Raw genomic sequence first — 18,513 nt, forward strand, 5'->3', positions numbered from 1 at the left:
ATTTTTATAATTATGTTACAGACAAAATCAATTAGTTCTGGTCTATTCCCATGGAAACTGAATTATGTCAGAGGCTATAAATTTGCCATCTTCAAGGAAGGAGAGTTGCTTTGTGTCATACAACTTGAGAGATCAGGGAAGGAAAAAACAACATCCGAATATATTTTCATGTACTTGAAGACAAGAGAGAGAGTTGTCAGGGAAAGACTGGTTTCATTACTGAGAATAGGATGCTGTCTGTGTTTTCTTGGTATCAACAAAAGAAATAAGAAGGGTATAATTTGAAAGATAGAATGGACCAATTAACTATTTTCCTACTAAAGAAAGTTATTATTTTTTCCAAAGGAATTTTCATTTAGGGCTTATAAGTGGCATGTGGGACCAAAAGCATATTTTATCAAAGGCATACACATAGCATTCAACACATTATAATAAAAACCATTGGGCACTCGCCAAGGCTGAATAAAATATTATTGTCTGTGTTTTAAAAGTTTTGAAATTATTGTTTTGTTGGTGTGCCTACCTAACCAAGTGACTGAGGATTAAATAATAATAATAGATAAACCTCAACTGAATGATCACTATGTCTCAGATACTGTCATGTAATTTACGTATACTAACTTATTTAATTGTCATTTTAACCCTATGAGGGTATTACTGTTTTCCCCATCTTACAGTTTGGAAAACCTAGGTATAGGTAGGTTGGAGAATTTGTCCAAGTTACAAAGGTAATAAGGAGTCAGGATTTGAATACAGATAGTTTAGGGTAAAGCCTGGGTCCCAAGCCTGCAAAATGAGAAGAATTTTAGTTCCTGTCTTCAGAAATGGAATTACGATGAGTCAGCTACCTTATTAGGAGGTTATTATGTATAGAGTTTGTTATGTATGTATTATGTTAGGAATGGGGTGCTACCATCTAAGAAGCAGAGCAACAGAGTCCTCACCTTTGCCTTAAAATACAAAACAAACAGGAATGAATGAATAAACATAAAATGCACATCTAATAGATACCTGTTCACATGTATGTTAAACATTTTGGTTCTATTTAAAGGTAAATTAAAAGTCTGAGCTTGCTGCTTCATCTTGGTAACATATCTCTTGTTCTTAGTGTAATGTCAAGCAATTCAGTATTGATTAACGGTCTGGAAAAACCTATTGAGAAAGTGACTCTGTAGTGTGGCCAATTGCAAATTAAATCTAGACTTTCTCTACTATTGTTCCTTTCCTGTCAAATAAACACATGATCGTCCATACATAAATATTATTATTGATTTACTAACTGTTTAATAAAAGAACTATTTTGGACTTTTTCTACCTGGACTTAATGTCAGGCATCTGAAAAAAATAGCTGAATGTGAAAGCAGAAGTTCATCTCTGGCTTCAGCACAGTTTTTGTCTTGGAAATAATTATTATCTTTTAGGAGATGATGTGGCCTGTGACTTTATCATTATCAGATAGATATACACTCAGAGAGACAACTGCTAACTAATAATGACAATTAAGCCAATACTGTAATAAACAAATCAGCATCATTGGTTTTATCAGCTCCTCAGTTTGTCTACTGTGTGTCTTCCCAACAGCCATTCCACTTCAATACCTCCTTCAAACCCCTTGCCTGTCATTGTTTAGGGATTAGGCATTTGGTCCAGTTCTGGCCAATACAAGGTGAGGGCAAGTCTGCCAACTTGGCGTCTGTGAAAGATTACTTCACTCAAAAAAGACTGAGGGGGGGACAGAATTCTCTGTCCCATGGACATTGTCGCATCAGGGTATGATGGTCCTATTGCCATCCCTTGAAACCAGGAAGCATGCCATTGTGTGGGCAGAGCTGACACGCTGAGGGTGGCAGGTCACAGAGACAGATCTACCCTTGGGCTCTGGATGGATCACTCACCTCCTGGACCCAAACAGCCTCTGCACTGCTTGTTAGTTCAATAAACATCCTTTTTGACTTAGATAATTTTAGACAGATTTTTTCATTAGTTGCAGCTGATACACCAAACAAATAAACACTCCTCGGTAGGTTCAAAAACACAGCCAGTCCAGGAGCCAGCTTACAGTCCAATTCTGACTACATATTTGGATGTCCTTTATCCTATACACATAGATGACCTACAGAACCAATTACCAAATACAGTTCAACTGAATACAATCCTGGGTAATTTGCTGAATACACAAGATGAATGTGTCTCTTGAGAGAGGAAGAAATAAAACGCTGGTTTAGTTTCTCTTTACTTACATCAATAGCCTTTGTCATCTGTCCACTCCCTGAGGTCATCACTGCCATGTCGCTTGACTGTTTTTCTCTGTGGGAGGAACAAACTAGCAAGGAGGCAGGAAATCCCTCTTCTGCCTCCTTTTTGTCCTGAAACTGTTGCCATTGTCAGTTTACTAGATTTTAGTTTACTTTGCACAAACACTATTTAGACCCACTAGAAGTTTAGGTACCTTAGATAGTCACAGCACCTTTTTGCGGAAAAACTCCAGGCCAGTTCTGGGAATTATCTCATTCGTTCTTATATGACCCTTAGAAGAGATTCTGTGTTTTCATTCCAGTATGCCACTCTGCCACAAATCCTTGACAGGTATCTCATCCCTGATGAACTCTGATGTGGCTTGACATTACCTTCCTTGCTCCGTGATCTGTGAAGAAAGAGAACACAGGTGGAGTGAATCCAGCACCTTCGGCATTTGGATTGACATGGGCGCTCTGTTTCTGGATCTGGATTTTGTATGCACTTTGTTTACTTATAGTCCTAGATCAGGAAATCAGGATTGACACAAAACATGTTGTTTGAGCCTTATGAGCAGCGTACCCTTGTGTGCTCAAGGAATGAGGGGACCGGGAACCATTGTCAGGATCCTGCAGTGGGCATGGGACTCACCTCCTTCAGTGGTAACCTTGATTCCAGTCCTTCTGAAGACAGACTGGAGCTCCAGGGCATCTGCCTGTTCACCTCCTACTTCTTTCCCTCCTCTCCTCTCTTTACTACTCCTTTGCTTCTTTTCTTCAAATACCAGAAGAGACCCTTGGAGTGTATGGTACACATGGAGGTTACGGGTTATTATCCTAGTTCCTTTTCCTTTCCACCTAAAATCCCATTTTATTTGCTAAGATAAGACCAATAAACTTTATTCAATGGCTTCTAAGAATAAATTTTAGATAAGCAGAGGTGAAAAAACCAGCATGTTAAACCAAGGCGTAATGACATCAATCTGATGTCATAGTTCTTCTGGCTATAACCATTAGCAATGGCTAAGCCTAGTTAAACCAATGATTTTTTAAAAGGATGATATATGAAAGTGAAAGTGTTAGTTGTGTCCGACTCTTTGTGACCCCATGGACTGTAGCCAGCCAGGCTCTTCTGTCCACAGGATTTTCCAGGCAAGAATACTGGAGTGGGTTGCCATTTCCTCCTCCAAGGGATCTTCCCAACACTGGGATCGAACCCAGGTCTCCCACATTGCAAGCAGATTATTTACCATCTGAGCCACCAGGGATACCCAATCAGTATCGCTGATTTAAATCAGCAATTAGTATTTTTTAAAATATTTCATTTCATGCATGCAAATTTTACATGGCAAACCAGTCTGGATCCTCATGAATGAATCTCTTTTTACAATTTACTGTGAAAAAAAAAAAAGTCCCATTAAATGTCACCTTTTAATTTAATACATAGTTGTTTTTTTTTTTTAATCTTCATCTCCAGAGGAGAACTCACTCCTAAGCAACCAATCTCTTCTTTAATCTTTCATCAGAGTGATCTTTTAAAAATATGTATCTTATCCTTATTAAACTTTGTCAGTGCTTCTCAGTGAGTTATAGTCACTTAGGAAAGTATGCTGGTGCCTTTATGATCTGGCCTTTGTCTCTGCTCTCTTTCACTTGGTAGCAACACAGACCTGGCTCTGCCATTTGTTAGCTGTTTAACATTGAACATGTTACCTGACCAGTCCAATTTTTAGTTTCCTCTCTGTTAATGGAAACTATAATACCCATGGAGAGAGGGTTGTTGTTAGAATTAAATGATCTTCACACACAAACACATGCATGTAGAGTCACTTGTACAATAGCTGGTATAAAGTAGGTTTTCCATAAAAGCTGGAGGTTTTAGTAGTAATAGAAGTAGCAATAATAGGAATAACAGTATTATAGTTATTATTACTTTAATAATACCCATCATCAGATCTTGAAGCATTAAATTGCATTCAAGCATTAAATTGTTAAATTTATAGTCTTCAAATAAATGTTAGTTGCTTCTACTTTATAGTCACAGGCTAATAAACACTACTTCTTCACAGCACATAAATGAGTTTTCGGTACCTTGATCTCCATCCTGACTTATAATGAGCATGGTATTAAATAACTAAAATATAAAATTTAGATATTCTAAATTATTTGCAGTCTTTTCTCTGGGGACATTTTCAGCCTTTTCTCTGGTGCAGGGGTGAAGTTAGGAGGACTAAGTACCAAAGAGGAACTAAGAACTTAAGGAGGAAGAGAAGAGTAGGGTCTGAAAAAGCATGCCAGAGAGTCCTGATCTGCTTGAGTTCTTCTTCACCCTCCCTTGTGAAAATCACTGATTCACAGATCAGACAAAATATATCTCATGGCCTGGGCTCCAAATGGGAGAGATTTTTTTCAGTCTCGAGTACACATGGGAAATAGTGATTTCTGCATGTGGTTTCATACTCCAATTTAGGTCCAATACTTTGAGTTGTATTATGTTTTAATAAGATCTCTATCTCACTCATCATTCGAAGTAGACCATGGTTTATAGATTAATTGTAAGATAAAATAGGACTACTTGAGTTAAGAAGAGAATGAGGATTCTTTAAATCAGTTTTGAACTTCAGTGAGCATAAGAATCACTTGGACTACTGATTAAATCTGTAGACTTCTGGGTTCAATCTCTGGAGATTCTGAAAAAGATGGTCTTGGGCAAGACCCAGGGATCTGCATTTTAAACCAGTTCCTTAGATTAATTTGATGGAAATGGTTATCCTTTAGGAAGGATAACCTTTAACGGATAAACTTTAAGAAGGTTATCCTGAAAGAAAAGAGTAGATTACTATGAATATGAGATGGTCACTTTATACAATCAAGGCTGGAATTTAGCTCTAATGTTCCCAATAGGTAAGAAAAAGTGGAAGCACACAGAATCATATGTATCTGGTTTTATTTTAGGAAACAAAACCAAAAAAGATTCTTAAACACTATGTATGAAAAAACAATCTTTCTCCAAGAACCAAACTGAGGGAAGAAGTTTTGCTATCAAGGGACACTACATAACATGCTTAGCAGATATCTTAAATTTAATTTCACAGAAGACCCATACAAGGTTTAATCTAATAAGACTTATACTAATGGTTAAAGTAGTTGAACTCAGTGAATTCCATTAAGATGGCGATGAGATAAGATGATTTAGAAACTATACTTTCAGATTATTTAATATAAGTATTGGACTTACAGATCCCCCCAAAATGGATAGCCTGCCTTTGAAATTATCTTAAAAGAATTTTAGCAGTTCAGAAATTAAGGGGAATTCTTTATACCATGAATGAGGACGTTGTTTTTCAAAGAGTATGACAGAAACTTTACTCTAAAAAGGGTAGGTGTCACCAGCTGGGGAACTTTGGACCAATTTGCTTTAATTTTATTTTTCTTAGCTCATTTTTATTTTTACTGTTAATATTATTAATTGTAAATTAATACCAACAGTTGAATTTTCTAGAGATGAGTTTTATATTTCCTTTTGTGTTAGTTTATCCTAACAATTGATCTATCCTTTAATTTCTTCTAGTCCAGTGTTTAATTTGTGTCTTATTCCAGCTCCATTGTTTTTAACCTTTATTTTGCCTCTTTGGTTTATCCTTTAACTATTTTGGCGGCTTCCCTGCTGACTCACGCAACAGTAAAGAATCTGCCTGGCAAGCAGGAGACCTGAGTTCAATCCCTCACTCAAGAAGATCCCCTGGAGAAGGAAATATCAACCACTCCAGTATTCTTGCCTGGAGAATTCCTTGGACAGAGGAGCCTGGTGGCTACAGTCCATGAGGTGGCAAAGAGTCGGACATGACTAACTTTCACTTTCACTTCACTTAGCTGTTTTTAGCCATTTATGCAGCTTCCTTTCCTTTCAAGCCATTTTATCCTCCTTTATGTTGACATAATGTACCTGCTTCAGAATTTTCCAGATCAAATCCATTTCTGGCAGGCATTCGACTGTAAAACTCTGGGGACTCAGTTAGCTCTTTGTGCAGGGGCTGAAGTAAATCCAAAGCCACTCACTGCGGAGTTCACAGCTACTGTCATCAGGTCCCTGGGAGCGTTTCCCCATGGGGAGGGGACCTCCTTCCATCTGGATGGGATTGCTGGTTGGCTTTCAGCGTCTGTAATAGCCCTATCCTACCAGCTGTTCCTTTGGTTTTAGGACTTGAAACTGTTATCAGGTAGATAACTTCAAATGGTCAAATCACCAAGATATTATGAAGTAATACACTGGGAATTTTGTCTAGGAAGGAAAACTACACATCTCCTTCTCCTGGTACGTCAGATTCTCCTGGAGCAAATTTGACCATTATAAGACTAAATGATTATTAATTTGGTTAATTTAAATTAACTCAGTTAATTTAAAATCTGGGATTTCCTTTCTTTGAGTTGTATTAAATTCATTTCTGCCTTACTTTAAAAATGTTGAGGCTGAGACTCAGGAGCTAAGCGTACATTCTAAAACAGTGACTTCATTAACGCGCAATCTTGAACAGGTTTAATCATCTACATTTTCTCCATTTTCATCATCTTCAACTGCCTGTTGCTCATGGATTTTGAAAAAATAATGTACCATTTTACTTTATTTTTTTATAAAGAGATAAGATATAATAAAAACAAAAAGTTGTTGTTATTCAGTTGCCAAGTTGTGTCTGACTCTTTTGTGACCATATGGACTGTAGCCCACCAGGCTCCTCTGTCCATGGGATTCCCAGGCAAGAACACTGGAATGGGTTGCCATTTCCTCCTCCATAAATAAAAGTTAAATTTCTCTAAATACATGATTTAAAAGATGTATTGGAACTCGGAAGCCCGGTATTCTAAAACTGAAAAGGCTCCTTCTGCCGACTAGTTTCACCACTAGAGTTTTTGTCAGTGGTCCTCAAAATTTAGCATCAGAATCACCTGTAGGACTTTTAGTAAAACACAGCTTGCCAGGTTCCACCCTAGAGTTGTTTGTAGATACAGGTGAAGCCCCAAATTTTGTGTTTCTAATAAGCACACAGACGATGCTGATGATGTTAGCCCAGGAATCACATTTTGACAATGACTGGCGTATAGGATCCAGAAATTTTGTTTGTTTGTTTGTTCTGCTTTTTGTTGTCGTTGAACTTAGAAGCATATGTACCAGTCAAACTGCTCTCATTTTTATGATTTCTCAAAGATAATAGTCATAGCTTCTTCAGTCTCATTGTTTATTTGTTTAATGTCCTGTGGTGTAATTCTTCTGAACCTGGAAGCTTAAAATGATTTATGGCAGTATTTCACAGAAGCCTGCAATAGCTTTGTAAGCGTCTCCCTGATTCCGGCCTGACTCCCATGGAGCCTATTTTCACCCAGCAGTCAGAGTGATTTGGGGAAAAGAGAAAACAAATCGTGTTATTTCTCTGTGCAGGAGCTTACAGGAGCTACCCAGAGAAAAGGCCAAACTCTTTATAATTGCCTCTAAGGCCTTATGAATGGCTTTCCAGTTACCTTGCTGAACTCATCCTGAACTCATTGCTCTCCTTTTCTCTCACTCCTCTCTAGTCACACTGGCTACTGGCTGTCCTCTGCACCTGCCAAACGCAGATATACTGCTCACTCTCCTAGGAGTGTTCACTCACTCTAGATAACCTAACTTTCTCATCTGCAAGTCTTGGCCAAAACTTTACCTTTTCAAGGAGCCCTTCTGTGCTTCCCCTCCATCTCCTTACCCCACTTTATTGTTTCCAAAGCACTTATCACCTTATCATGTACTATATAATTAACTGATTTATAATGTCTATTATTCACTTTCTATTTTTCCTGGGTAGAACATAAGACTTATAGGGGCTGGAATATTCCTTTCTTGGTCCCTTTTGTTCACCAGTGAATCCCAAGTGCTTAGAACAGTGCATGGCACATAGTGGGTGCTCAACAGACATTTTTTGAATAAATGAATTATTTAATGTTAGTTTCCTATAAAGATTTAAACTTTTTACTTAGATTTGCTATTTCAAATTCAGCCTACAACTACTCTTTAGAAAGTCTTATATTCTATTTAATGCAGCATATTTTATAATGGCAAAGTCTAGGAAAAAACTGAAATATCCACTCATAAGGGATTGGTTAGGTAAATAAAGTAACTTAGTTTTGTGTCATATAGCCATGAAGATAGTAAAACATAGGAAAGCAACAAAAGCCAAATTCTCTATAGGCACAATCTTTGCTAATAATGTAGCTGTATTTCTTCTAGATCACATACATACGTTCAAAACCTGTTTACCTCAAAGATTATTGACTAAGTATGCTGAGTTTGGGCTTCCCTGGTGGCTCAGGGGTAAAGAATCTGCTGTCAGTGCAGGAGACCTGGGTTCAATCCATCCCTGGGTCAGGAAGATTCCCTGGAGAAGGAAATGGCAACACTCCAGTATTCTTGCCTGGGAAATCCCATGGACAGAGAAGCTTGGGCTACAGTCCATGGGGTCTCAAAGAGTCGGACACAACTCAGGGACTAAACAACAACATGCTGAGTTTATCAGACCCTCTTTAATACAAAGCAAAGTGAGGAATGAATATTTTACTCAAAGAATTCCACACTTCACAACTTCTTAGAGAAGGAATAGTAATGATAGTAGAGGAAACTGACTTGCTCTGTCCCAGGCACTGATTAGCTCATCTGTATCTTGACAGTAACTCTGTGAGATAAAGGTGATTATTGTCCTCATTTTGCACATAAGGAAACAATAGGGTTCAGAGAAGATAAGTAATTAGGATAAGTAACACTTCCAGAGTCACATGGCTAGTAATCATGCCACCAAATCCAGTGTCTTTTTTTTTTTCTTAGAAAAAGTAAAAATCAGAGGCTCTCCCTAAAAAAAAATTTACTGATTTGTTTCTCCAGCTTCATCTTACATGCTCTCCTACATGTGTGCTCCTCCCTAGTCAAATGTATCTGTTTGCCATTCCCCGAAAGACCCTTCTCTGGCCTCTGACTTTCAGAAACCTTCCCTCTGCCTGAACTCTCACTCACAACCAATTGCTGCCTGTTAAAATCCTACCTATACCCCAAGGCTCATCATACCTAAATTCTGAGTCAGAAGTTGTTTTGCCTTCCTCTGAACTCCAACAGCTTGCACATATTGTCTTTACAATGCATATAATAATTATAATACTCTGGCTTCTGCTTTTATTAAGGATGTGCCTTATTGCTTCTACATTTTAAATTTCTTGAAGATAAAGATTTTACTGCTTATCTGGCACAGTCAGTAGGATATTATTAGATATCTTCTAAATATAAGTACCTAAAACAAATTCTGCTAATGCCCTATCCAGTGTGTAGGCTCTGGTCACATGTAGGAATTGAATACTTAAATTATAGCTAGTGCCAAATCTGAAATGATAATATTTTGGAATATTGGCTTAAATTCCAGAAAAAATATCAGCATTAGTAACATTAATTTCACTTGTTTATTTTGTCTTTTTTTAATGTTGGCATCTAGAAATTTTCAAAGTACATATGTTCATCACATATCTGTAGTGGTGAGTGCTGGTTCAGTATATACCTTTCCCCTATTCCTTTTCCATCCACCAAGTGATCAAACCTACTAACAAATGAATTAAGAAAGCAGGCCATCCCCTGTTCTGAGATGCTCTAAAAGGGAGAGGCACACTCTCTCTGTATCATTTTTCTGTTTCACTTGGTTAGATTGTTGTTCTTGTCTGTAATTCCTAGGATTTTGTACCAAGAAACAAAAGTGAACATTGTATGTTTGTGCATGTGCGTGTGCCTGTGTAAGAGACAGAGAAACATGAAAAGTAACATTTAAGCACGTTTAAACATCTAAATCAGAATATAACCAGAATTATAGAAAGCCTTCCATTTTGAAGTGAATTGGCATCAAGGAAAAGAGAAAGCAAGCAGAGTGCTCAGCCCAGTAAAGGGCCCTTGGTCCAGTCCTATCGTGATGTCAGTTTTGCTTCAGCCGTAGTAGACAGCCCTACTAGCTGCCCCCAGCCACGTCTCTCCTGCTTGCTGGTGCCTTGTGCTTTAGGCAGTTTCTTTCCAGGCAACCACAGACTGTTTACTGACTGTAATCAAAATGACAGCACGCTGTTTTCACAACCCAGCGTTAAGAGTCGATTGCCTTTTTCACTTGGCAACCTAAGGGAGCTTGAGGTACAACTTGCATCACTTCAAGATGGCGGTGCTTACTTCATATGTAACCTGCATCCTTTGAGGCTTAAACTGCGGAGGAATTGAGAGTTAGCTAGCACGCAGCAGGGAGGCTGTAAAATCTGCCTTCAGATTAGTGCTAGTGGTAAACTCCACCGGAGCACACTTATTTAGGTGTGGCTGCAGTTCTGCTGTGGTTCTTCGCCAGCCAGAACCCAGCCACCTGAGCAGCTTCTCTTTTAAGCATCCCCACCCCAACCCCACCCCATCCCAGCTAGATGGTTATAATGTTGTGGAGTCTGATCACCTTGAAGATGGAGAGGAGATGCAGAGGAGAGTGTAATACAATAGAAAACATGCCCTACCCCTAAGAGAGCCAGAAGAAAACAGAATGAGGGGAATGTAACCTGTGATTCAAGTAATCTGTAAGGTCTAGGCTTGTCCTTGATGTCACTTGCTGTGACATGTTGAATGCTCAGTGTTTTTGGTATTGAGTGTCTACATCTGTTATGGAGAAGGAAGCAGGGAAGTGACTAGTTGATATGTAATGCCTCTTTTATCTCTAAAGCACTGGAACTCTGTGCTTGGTGTATTCCAACATTCATCCCTTCTGAAGCACAGTGATCTGAGGGTACAGTAGTTACCTTATACTCTGAACTCAAAGGGTCATTGAATATTGGACTAATGATGTAACTGGGGTTGGCTGTGTTATACCTTTTAGAGTCTGTCTTCATATTCAGAATATTTTATGGGCTATGTGCTTGTTCAAATTTGAGCTATTTTTTTTTTTAATGAATCAATATGATGAATACCTTGAGAAGAGTATAGCTGGAGGGTTGGTTGCTGAAGAGAATTGTCCCTCACATCCTTTCTATTTAGATACTCAATTCTGTACACATAATTTCTTCCTAAATTGGTGATATCAAAAATCTTCTATACAAATAACAATTAAAAAAAAACTAACAAAACTTCGAGTCTAGGTTTCAGTGAAATACGATCAGTCATGGAAGAAAATGTGAAAACACAGAGTCTCTATGTTTTTCCTTCAGCCACTTAGCACATCATTGGTACCAAAGTAGAGCAAAGACTGTGCGCTGCGAGTTAGGTGTAGATGTTACCACTTATTTGGGTTTCCCTGTTGGTCAGCAGTAAAGAATCCCCCTGTAAAGCAGGAGATATTCAATACCTGCATTGGAAAGATCCCCTGGAGGAGGGCATGGCAACCTACTCCAGCACTCTTGCCTGGAGAATCCCAGGGACTAAGAAGCCTGGCAGGCTTCAGTCCATAGAGTTGCAAAGAGTCGGACATGACCGAAGTGACTGAACATGCACCCACATTACCACTTAATTGCAACAGGATCACACAGTGGAGGGTCTCTGCATGTAAACACAGGAGGAATACTGTTCAGAGCTCAACTCTTTGGGGGCTAAAGGAAGCCAGAATGCCACAGGCAAGAGAAAATTACATTTGACGCAAAATTTTCTTTAGAGATTGCAACAACCAATATGCTAATTAGAGTCAAGACAGGCATAGCCTGCCTGGCCCTTCCCAGGATGCAGGATCTAGCAAGACTGGCTAATGAGGGCAGCAATCATAAGGAGAAACAAAAGCGTTGAACAGAGGAGATGCTAGGAAGGACAGAGCTGGAATTTGTGGCGTTTCTACAGTGTTCCATGTATGGAACTCGAACTAACTACTCAAGGACATGGATAATTTAGGATTCTGATAAAATTGCCTGTGCAAAGTTGGGCATTGAATTCATTTATTCTTCAAATGTCTTTCTCCTTTTAAAAAAATAATAAGACTTTATTTTTTTAGGGCAGTTCTAGGTTACCAAGAACTTGAATAGAAAGTTCACAGACACAGAAAACACACTTATGTTTACCGAAAGGGAAAGGGGAGGGGAGGGATAAATTTAGGAGTTTGCAGATACAAACTACTACATATAAGATAAACAACAAAGGTCTACTGTATAGCATAGGGAACTATATTCAGTATCTTATAATAATCTACAATGAAAAAGAAAAAAATGCATATACATATATATGAATTACTTTACTATACACCAGAAACTAACACAACATTGTATGTCAACTACACTTTAATTTTTAAAAAATCCAATAAAACATAAAATATCTATCAAATGTTGAAAAAAAAAGTTCAAAGAGTTTCCAAATCAAGTGTGCCTTTTTATGTCTTAAATATTCAGTTTTCAAATTTTTTATTCAGGAAGAAATTGAGAATAAATAGAAAGTATTTTGTTATGCATAAAATTTCCCAAATTTAGCTTTCCAGAGGGATCTGGATTATTGGAGAAAGTGAGTATTATTTTATGGTTACATCTGTCTCACAGAATGTTGTATGAAGCGTAATACAGTTATATAGTACATTTAATGGTTATTTAAAAGAAATGTGTCTTAACGATGACTCAGGATAATTTTGAGACACAGAGTAAACAACAAGTTTAACACATGTATGAGAGAGCTTACTACTGCAGTTTCCAGGGCGTATTTTAACTCGTGCTAATTTGCATAGAGATCTGCATCAGGATTTGGATGTACCCTGCCACTTTTCATTTACTCCTAAGCATTACCCTTCCCCTTTTCAAAACATACTTAATGCTTTTGAATAACAAATTGGAATTCTTTCCCCCAAAGAATCAAGTTATTTCTCACAGTTGTCACTGTGTTGGTGGAGGAAATGGTCATATCAACTGTAAATATTTTGCTCTCTACACTGACTAAGGTGTCCTTACCTTTCATTAAAAAAACATTTCTTTTTGGTTCAGGCTTTCATTCTTATTAATATTTTACTGGTTTGTTATTTATATTTTTATTGTAGACTGCCTAAGTACTTTGAATATAAAGGTAGGATGTCATTTTTTAAAAAAATCACTGATCTAATCCCAGTTTGACAACCCAAGCACCATTTCATCGACGTCTACCATAAACTGAGCCCAGATATAATATAGTGTTGCTTCTGTTCACCATGCAACCACTAGCCTCCTGTTTCAAAACACATGTATTCTCATCCTGAGATTTAACAGATCTTTCCTATAGGATGATAATTTTTGTGACTTGGTTGAATAAATGGTAGAAGTCATGAAGAAAGCATAGTTAAGTAGAAATAGTAAAGGATGTTTCTCCAGAGGAAAGACTTTAGGATATAATCTGCTCTGAAGGAGGGAGAGGATTGCTTTTATAGAGGCTACCACAGACTCTCCCTAGTTGTGGAAAGAATTGTGGAAAATCAACATGGAAAAGCAACTGTGATGTTAACCCAGAAAATGTTGAAAAGGCTGACTTACCTTCATAATGGAATTCGTTTTAGGAAAATCAATTGATTATTAATTCCACTTAACTTTTTTTAGGTTAATTCACTTCTTCCTCAGAAATGCCACTTTCTGACAATACATTTTTAAGTGACTTTTGGCTTTAAATAATTTGTTGGTTTATGGATCTGCTTTATCTCTAAATCTGCCACAATTGAAGTTTCAATAATTCGAAATCAATGTTTTGTTTCCAACTGAATGAACTGGCTATTCAAAGAATTATCTTTCAATGACCACTCTTATTTGATTTTAAGACTTAATTTTCAAAGGAACAATTTACAAGGTACAGAATAAAAAGAGGGCAAATCTCTGGTTGTACAAACTGAACTTCATGGATGCTTATGTCTAAGAGTGCACAACGGTTTGCATTGTTAGTTTGGAAAATATATCACAACCAGCAGCTGGGTCAACTTTCTAATAGAGGTAAGGGTAGGAAATTACCAGTTTGAAATATAAAACTGCTTAAACATATAGAATAAATACCAGCCTTTTCAACTGAAGGGGAAATGGACACAAATGTACTTTTTGTTACTTTAAGTATTTGCATAGTCTTTTTACTTAACACGTGCCCACTTGTTAGAATTTTGAAATTATTCTAAAAGCCATTTCTCAGTTGCCTTTCGCTTCTCTAGCCAAACTTTCACTAGCTTTTCTTGTTTTGCTCCATCTTCCTTTAGTCAATTGCTTTTCAAACCTGACTGCAGATTTGAACTATGCTTGCAGAGCTTTTAAACACTGATGCCCAGGCTCAGCCAGCGCATTTAATTGAATTGGCTTAAGGTGGAGCAAGCTTTACTGTTTGGTTTTTGTTTTTTTTTTAAGCTTTGCTCTTTTTGAAGCTTCCCAGATGATTCCAGTGTGTAGCCAGAGCTGTGCCCCACTCTTTCTGAATAAGCTCATCATGTTTTATCTATTTCCATTTTCTCTCAGATGTTTTCATATCTATTTCCTTTAAACTGTTCTTTTCCCTCCTTTTATTATTATTAGTGAGGTTTAAAAATCTGACTTTTTTTTGCAGTTTTCATTTTGCTTTTTCTTTCTAATTTTCCATGTACTGGTGAACAAGTTCTCATTCCAGACATATATATTTGATTTTTATTCTTATCTAATACCACCAAGTTTTACATCAATGAAAAAGAATATATTTCATTATATATGCAATATATTTGTGTATTATATACTTTTGTCTGTTCTTTCAATGTTAATATAATAATATACTTTAATTTTTGGAATTGATATATCAAGATTGATAGTAGAACCCCATAAAAGTGTTGAAAACTAATATGAAGAATGGATTTACTTGAGTTGTAATCATTAATGGCTATGATTAAAGAGACTTTAATAAGATATTTTAGAACTTTGAGACCATGTTAACTCAATGACATGTAAATATTCTATTAATGATATCTTTGATCTTTTCTCAGCTAAAGGACATGTTTTTCCTACAAATTGCAATAATTTCAGAACAGTGTAGAAGTGAGAATATTACATACTTCATAAACTAGCATAGCTGTAACAAGATATCCATAGCAAAAGAAGTATTAATAGCAACAAAAAAAGGGGAGTAAAAAGATCTAAGTAGATAAAATTCAGTGATATAATTAGCAGCAGTAAAAATAGAATTATGGGAGGGAATATGTAGAAGATCCAAGGATTTGAAATGAAAGAGAAAAATGATGGGCAGTTAGTTAAGCCTGGAGGAGCAGATAGGAAATATGAGTGCCTGTGTGGCACTTCCTCCAAATACAGTCAAGCCATTTCTTCTCCATGAAGTTTATTTACCATTATTGGTAAAAATACTGGTTGGATTGGCAAAAGGGAAAAATACCTGGCCAAAGAAAACATCTATTTCTGCTTTATTGACTATGCCAAAGCCTTTGACTGTGTGGATCACAATAAACTGTGGAAAATTCTGAAAGAGATGGGAATACCAGACCACCTACCCTGCCTCTTGAGAAATCTGTATGCAGGTCAAGAAGCAACAATTAGAACTGGACATGGAACAACAGACTGGTTCCAAATAGGAAAAGGAGTACGTCAAGGCTGTATATTGTCACCCTGCTTATTTAACTTCTATGCAGAGTACATCATGAGAAACGCTGGGCTGGAAAAAGCACAAGCTGGAATCAAGATTGCTGGGAGAAATATCAATCATCTCAGATATGCAGATGACACTACCCTTATGGCAGAAAGTGAAGAGGAACTCAAAAGCCTCTTGATGAAAGTGAAAGAGGAGAGTGAAAAAGTTGGCTTAAAGCTCAACATTCAGAAAACGAAGATCATGGCATCCGGTCCCATCACTTCATGGGAAATAGATGGGGAAACAGTGGAAACAGTGTCAGACTTTATTTTTGGGGGCTCCAAAATCACTGCAGATGGTGACTGCAGCCATGAAATTCAAAGACGCTTACTCCTTGGAAGGAAAGTTTTGACCAACCTAGACAGCATATTCAAAAGCAGAGACATTACTTTGCCAACAAAGGTCCGTCTAGTCAAGGCTATGGTTTTTCCAGTGGTCATGTATGGATGTGAGAGTTGGACTGTAAAGAAAGCTGAGCACCAAAGAATTGATGCTTTTGAGCCGTGGTGTTGGAGAAGACTCTTGAGAGTCCTTTGGACTGCAAGGAGATCCAACCAGTCCATTCTAAAGGAGTTCGGCCCTGGGTGTTCATTGGAAGGACTGATGCTAAAGCTGAAACTCCAATACTTTGGCCACCTCATGTGAGGAGTTGACTTATTGGAAAAGACTCTGATGCTGGGAGGGATTGGGGGCAGGAGGAAAAGGGGATGACAGAGGATGAGACGGCCCATCACTGACTCGATGGACGTGAGTTTGAGTAAACTCCGGGAGTTGGTGATGGACAGCGAGGCCCGGTGTGCTGCAATTCATGGGGTCGCAAAGAGTCAGACATGACTGAGCGGCTGAACTGAACTGAACTGAAAAGTCCCTTGGCCATATCCTGCCTATAGGTATGCTTTGTGGAATCCATCCAATATTGCAAATAATTTGAAATAGATAACAACATTTAACAAGAGGGAAGTTTCTCAAAAAAGAAATCTAGATTTTAAACTTCTTTGGAAAAACCATTAGATTCAATAGTCTCCTGGCCCTTAGGAGCATCCCCTCTTTAGAAAGCACATGTGCTGTGGAGTTTTTTAGTCCCAACCTGACTTGCTTTACTCATTTCTCTCACCTGCATCATGCATGTAGGAATTTGGGCTTATTTCTTGGAGAATTCATTCTTAAGTGTATGTCCATCCATGGTGTAAGTCCCATGAAAAGAAATTGCTCAGAATACTTTGTCTATGGCCCTACCATGCTGAATGTACTCAATCTCATCATAATACTTTGCAAAAGCAATTTACATAAAGAAAAATAAATGTTACAAGACAGCAAGGACACAGAGAAGCTAACAAACAGGTGATTGGTTCTCAAATAGAAGCTTGAGCCCATAAAATGTGTCCTATTAATAAGCTCTGCATGAATTTTTGGGGTTTGGTTCAGAAGTGCAATGTCACTTAATAACAGGAGCTGGGATTTAGTGAATTATTCCAGTTCAAGCTCTTGGAAAAAGAAAAGGACAAAATGTTCTGTACGACCGAAGTAAGAATAGAGTATCTTCTGAATATTAGGAGATTAAAATTCCCAAAAGTGAGCTTCTTGGCAGAAAATGGCCAAGGTTATTTAAGGAGTGACTTCCCATCTTTGAAATCACCCATTGAATAAAAAAATATTAAACTACTGTTTAAAAATTTAAAGACCATCATTTCTTTCTCTTTCCTCCAGCTCAGAACTTAATCACATGCAGGGCTCCCTATATGCAGTCTAGAAAAGCATGAAAAGCTAATTCAACTATTACAGAAATAACTCCAAACTTTTAAAAGTTTTCTCTGAACTAAAACAACCCCTGAGAATTCCCTAATACAGCTACCACCTAGCATATGCTTATATGCACTGTATTTGTGTTTAATAGGTAAATTTAATTTGTAAGCATGCTTATAAGTTACTTTGCAGTTACTCTCTCTTCATTTATCTTGAGCAGAAATTTCTTTAAAGTTCTCTCTATAAAGTCCTTTTTTACTTCAAAACCTGGAAAAATGACGTAGAGTATTATAAGAATCACTCAATAAATAGGAGGAATATTAAAGCTTCTGTTATGCAGTTGAGTGGGTATTCATATAAAATTTAAAGAATTCTATTGTGGCTGATTAGATGTCTGAACATAGATTCAGATTTCAGATATCCACAGAGCTGGTGTCCGTCAGACAGGTCAGCAAGCACATCTTTGCTTAGCAAGAGAGCAAGGTTTTCTTTATTAACTTAGTTTCAGGTAAAATTAACAGAAAATTAACACTATCCTGCTCTTAACTCTATACATAAACCCACTAAAATGTATGCAAAGAATGTGTTAACTTCACCCCAGGGTGAAAAATATTATCAAGTAAAGCTGAACTAAAGTGGTAGCTTTCTAATCAAAGATAAATATATGAACTTGCAACCCAAGAGGCAATACAATTGGCTTTTATCCGTCCCAGATTTCATAACTACCTCAAAGAACAACCTACCTCAAGAACTTGTAGTTTGGATACCAGGTTCTACATTGGATTGCCCTTAAAGGTGTTTATGGTGTAAAATTCAAGTGGAAGTAAAGATAATTTGGGATTAAAGTTAATAAAAATTTAAAATAGATCCCTAGTACATAAGTGTACTGTTAATATCTTAAATTATATTTCAGGAGTTACGTGTGTGTGTTAGTCACTCGGTCATGTC

At 37.4% G+C, this 18,513-nt stretch overlaps 1 protein-coding gene across 1 annotated transcript in view; it reads right to left on the reverse strand.

Annotated features, from left to right (window-relative positions):
• The window catches only part of SCN3A (sodium voltage-gated channel alpha subunit 3), a 117,126-nt gene that overhangs the window by 94,372 nt on the left and 4,241 nt on the right, over positions 1 to 18,513 (reverse strand). The window contains exon 2 of the mRNA XM_005676033.3: positions 2,450 to 2,644. The gene's annotated coding sequence lies outside the window, so the exon portion shown is untranslated. The remainder of the gene's footprint in view (positions 1 to 2,449; positions 2,645 to 18,513) is intronic.

This window comes from Capra hircus, chromosome 2, assembly GCF_001704415.2.
Source record: "Capra hircus breed San Clemente chromosome 2, ASM170441v1, whole genome shotgun sequence".
NCBI lineage: Eukaryota > Metazoa > Chordata > Mammalia > Artiodactyla > Bovidae > Capra > Capra hircus.